This window comes from Cebus imitator, unplaced genomic scaffold, assembly GCF_001604975.1.
Source record: "Cebus imitator isolate Cc_AM_T3 unplaced genomic scaffold, Cebus_imitator-1.0 Scaffold617, whole genome shotgun sequence".
In the NCBI taxonomy this organism is placed as follows: Eukaryota; Metazoa; Chordata; class Mammalia; order Primates; family Cebidae; genus Cebus; species Cebus imitator.
In genome coordinates this window covers 709121-714049 of record NW_016107932.1, presented here as the reverse complement: position 1 = coordinate 714049, position 4929 = coordinate 709121, and the positions used below count along the sequence as shown (strand labels likewise).

Here is a 4929-nt window from a genome sequence, read left to right as displayed (position 1 = left end):
GTGAGCCGAGATCGCGCCATTGCACTCCAGCCTGGGTAACAAGAGCGAAACTCCGTCTCAAAAAAAAAAAAAAAAGAATGTGCAAGATATACAGAAAGACAAAATGGTTCTGACAGATATTAAAGTAGATCTAAACAAATTGAGAGATATGCCATATTCGTGGATTAGAAGGTTCAGTATTAAGATGCCAGTTATCTCAAATTTAACATGATGCCAATCATAATTTCAGCAGCGTTTGTGTAGTAATTGAAAAGATTATTCTGCAGTGTATGTGGAAAAGTAAAGGACCTAGAATTGCTAAAAACAATCTTGAAACACACACAAACACACACACACACACACACACACACAGTTGAAAGACTGAGATTTCCTGACTTTAAGAACTATTATAAAAGTTTAATAAGTCACTGTGATATTGGCATAAGGACAGACATATCAGTCAATGGAACAAAATAGAAAATTCAAAAATAGACTTATACATATATGGTCAATTGACTTTTGACAACAGTGCCAAGGTAGTTTAATGGGGCAAAGGGTAGACTATTCAACAAATGGTACTGGAACAACTGCACATCCATATGGAAGTAAAACAAACTTTGACCTTCACTTACAACACACAAAAATACTTTTTCAAAATGGAGCACAAACCTAAGTCTAAAAGTGAAACTATAAAACTTCCAGGATGCAAATCTTGCTTACTAGAACACCAAAAGCATAAACCATATAAGAAAAAATGGACAAACTGGACTTCATCCAAGTAAGAATGTTTTCTCTTCAAAAGAAACCTTTAAGAAACTAAAAAGACAAATTATGGATTGGGAGAAAATATTCCTAATACACATATCTTTCAAAGGACTTGTATCTAGCATATATAAAGAACTCTTATTACTCAATAAGAAGAAAGACAATCCAATTTAAAAACTGGATGAAAGTATTTAATAAATGCTTCACGAAAGAAGATATACAAGTAACCAATAAGCATATTCATTGATTATCAAAAAATGTAAAACAAAACCACAGTTTAATATCTCTCTATAACAATTTGCTTGGCTAAAAATAAAAACACTGACAATGGCAATGTTGGCAAGGATGTGGAGTAACTAGAACTTTCGTACATTAATAGTGAGAGCGTGAAATGCTACAACTACTTGGAAAAACACTTTAGAAGTTTCTTATAGGCTTAAACATGACTTTAATATATGATTCAATATTTTCATTTCTAGGAAATGAAAATGTACGTCCACAGACTTATAGATGAAAATACATAGGAGCGTTGTTCCTAATGGGTCCACTGGGACCATCACACATATCCATCAATATCCATCAGCAGATGGAGAGATATATTATGTGTGTGATATTTCCACAACGGAACACTATTCAGAGATTAGATGGAATAGGCTACTGATACATAAAGTAACATGAACGAATCTTAGAAATATTAGTCTAAGTGAAAGCAGCAAGACGCAGATTAGTATATACTATGTGATTCCATTCATATGAAGTTCTAGAATAGGTAACCTAATCCTATTGTCATAGAAATTGGAAAAACGGCTTCCTTGGGATAGGGGTAGAGAAACATTGAGAGAGAGAGAGAGAGAGAGAGAGAAAGGAGAGAGACAGAGAGATTGAGAGAGAGAGAGAGACAGAGAGAGAATTGGAATTAGCTGTAAAGGGGCATGAGAAATCTCTCTGAGGTGATGAAAGTGTTCTATATCTTGAATGTGGGATGATTACATGAGTGTTTACATGTCAAAGATCATGCATTTTTTTGCTTATAAATTATCCCTTAATAAACTTGGAAAGCACAGACATCTCATAAGCATTAGCAAAGTAAGAAGGTTGGCAACTCATGGGCTGACCTCATTGGTACAAGGATGACCTCAAGTTCAAATCCTTTCTAGGCAAGGTCACCCAAATAGAATTCTGTATTCTGTTGTTGGTTCTTCAGACTCAGTCTTGCAAAGTGTGACGTCAGAACACTAATGAGTAAGCATTGGAGAGTAAAAAGAGAAAGCTTTCATATTCATTGGTGGGACAGTTGTCCTATTGAGACCCTCCTCTGAGGTCTCTGGGGAGAGCACTGCTCCTGACCCCAGACTAACTAAATTGACAGTCCCACACAGCTCTGATCCACTCCAAGCCTCACTGTTCCCTGTAAAGGAAAAAAAAGGTAGGATTTTGTGAGGATTTTTTTTTTAGGATTAAATGAAATAGTTATGTAAGGAAACCAACAAAGTACTTGGCATGTAGCAGTCACTGAATTCTGTAATTTTATTACCTGTTTTTTGAAGATAAACCTTTTGAGGTTTCTCTGAGGTCCTTCATTTTATAAATAGGACTGGTGAATACAAATGTATCAGGGTCGAAATGGGGAGGCTCGTGAATGTAGAATTAATTTTGTTATCTTGCTGTGGATTTCTGTTTCTTCTTTTTAGGACTCAAGATACTCGTACCTTTTGTTTCTTCGTTAGCTAGATCTCCTTAAGTTGCAAGTGACAGAAATGCAACTCATGCCAATGTCAGCAAGAGGAAATTTCACTGGCTCATATAACTGAAAATCCAGGATCTTATATTTTCATAACTCTACAACTTTGAATAGGCCCAACAAAATTTGCCTTGTTAAATCTCATGAAACCTATGTGGGTCCTGTTTCCATATCTGAACCAATCACTGTGTTGATGAAAATGGAATTTTTTCATCATAGGCTTACTCTGTCAGCCAGAAGTAGGGTTAGCACCACCAGAGCCGCATGGGGACAGAGGAAAGACACTATTTCCCACAGAAAAATACAGATGCTTCTCTGTTTTGTCTTAGTTTTGTATGTCTGACGAGTGGTTTCTCTGGCACTACAGATTGTTCTCCCTGCGTTTGCAATACCACGTGGATTATGCACAAGCAGGTTAGTGTTCTGGGGGGAGATTCACTCCTGTGAAGCCGCCTACGCGTCACATGATCCTGCTACGCAGTTTTCACATCTATTCCAAGTGAGGCACCGATTCTAAAAAAAGAAAAAGAACATTAGCTCCACAAAGCAGGGAGAGGGGGGAAGCTATTCCTACCAAGAATCTATGATTTTGTCTTGTTAAACAGACATTGGAATCTTTTTTTCCGTTTACACAAAGTTTGAGTTCATTCCAGCACCACCCTTTTGTACACTGAAGATGCCTTAGTCAGGAGGGAGAGAAAGATGGAATTGTTTGTTTTTTCAAGTATTCACTTTTACAAACAGACTAGTTGGTCACTTGGAACACTTTAATTGCTTCCTGTTATGAGAACAGTCAAATTGGATGCATGAATTAGACCATTCATGTAGAAGCCATAAACGCCAACTGAATGGCCAAGAAACTAAACTCCCCTTTTCCAAATGGCAGCCAGAAAGTTTCTAAACCAATGCTGATGGTAGGCTGGCATCATCCTCACCATCATTTTGTGTTTTGGGACTTTATATTTTTCAAAGTGTTTATATAACATGTGGGTAGTAGACACTGACTGTTTCCTGTGATTATTGATCCCTGCTTTTCTATCAGGTATCTGTTTTGTTCAGGTATGGAAATTTATCAAAATGCAGGGGGTCACCAAGAAAGTTTCTGATTAATATTGTTCAATCAGCACATGGTATTCCCCAAGGTTGGTCAAGCAGTGAGGTGGAATGATCTGGGTCCTTGAGGCCCTCATGGCTGTGTATCTGCATCTTTTTTAGCCTCTGGACTTCTCACTCTGTGACTTGGTTGTATTAAGTTAGTGCAAGCCAAGACTGTCTTTTACTTGCAGCCCAAACTAATACAGTGTGCCTATCATCATCCATCCACTCATTTATTCATTCAATCTAACATTTCTAAATTGAGTCAAAGTACAGTCTTGTCCAATCCTAAGCCAAAAAAAAAAAAATCCAAAAAACAAAACAAAAACAAAGCTGGAGGCATCATACAACCTGACTTCAAACTATACTACAAGGCTACAGTAATCAAAACAGCATGGTACTAGTACCAAAACAGAGATATAGACCAACAGAACAGAGGCCTCAGAAATAACACCACACATCTACAACCATCTGATCTTTGACAGACCTGACAAAAACAAGCAATGGGGAAAGGATTCCCTATTTAATAAATGTTGTTGGGAAAACTGGCTAGCCATAGGCAGAAAGCTGAAACTGGATCCCTTCCTTACACCTTATACAAAAATTAACTCAAGATAGATTAAAGATTTAAATGTAAGACCTAAAGCCATAAAAACCCTAGAAGAAAACCTAGGCAATATCATTCAGGACATAGGCATGGGCAAAAACTTCATGACTAATATACCAAAAGCAATGGCAACAAAGGTCAAAATAGACAAATGGGATCTAATTAAACTTAAGAGCTTCTGCAGGGGAATTCATGTGGAGGTCAGAGTGGAAGCAGGTGTGAGAGGGTCCAGCAGAAGAAAACATGGCTGCCAAAGTGTTTGAGTCCATTGGCAAGTTTGGCCTGGCCTTAGCTGTTGCAGGAGGCGTGGTGAACTCGGCCTTATATAATGTGGATGCTGGGCACAGAGCTGTCATCTTTGACCAATTCCGTGGAGTACAGGACATTGTGGTAGGGGAAGGGACTCACTTTCTCATCCCATGGGTACAGAAACCAATTATCTTTGAGTGTCGTTCTCGGCCACATAATGTGCCAGTCATCACTGGTAGCAAAGACTTACAGAATGTCAACATCACACTGTGCATCCACACTGAGCCAGCTGCCTCGCATCTTCACCAGCATTGGAGAGGACTATGATGAGCGCGTGCTGCCGTCCATCATGACCGAGATCCTCAAGTCAGTGGTGGCTCGCTTTGATGCTGGAGAACTAATCACCCAGAGAGAGCTGGTCTCCAGGCAGGTGAGCGACGACCTTACAGAGCGAGCAGCCACCTTTGGGCTCATCCTGGACGATGTGTCCTTG

The 4929-nt window shown here is 38.8% G+C and overlaps 1 pseudogene across 1 annotated transcript; it reads left to right on the top strand.

Moving 5' to 3' along the window:
- Positions 1-4374: 4374 nt before the first annotated feature.
- On the top strand, positions 4375-4926 carry LOC108295065 (annotated as a pseudogene). The gene has a single exon (XR_001821257.2). The product of XR_001821257.2 is annotated as a prohibitin-like (transcript).
- The last annotated feature ends 3 nt before the right edge of the window (positions 4927-4929 follow it).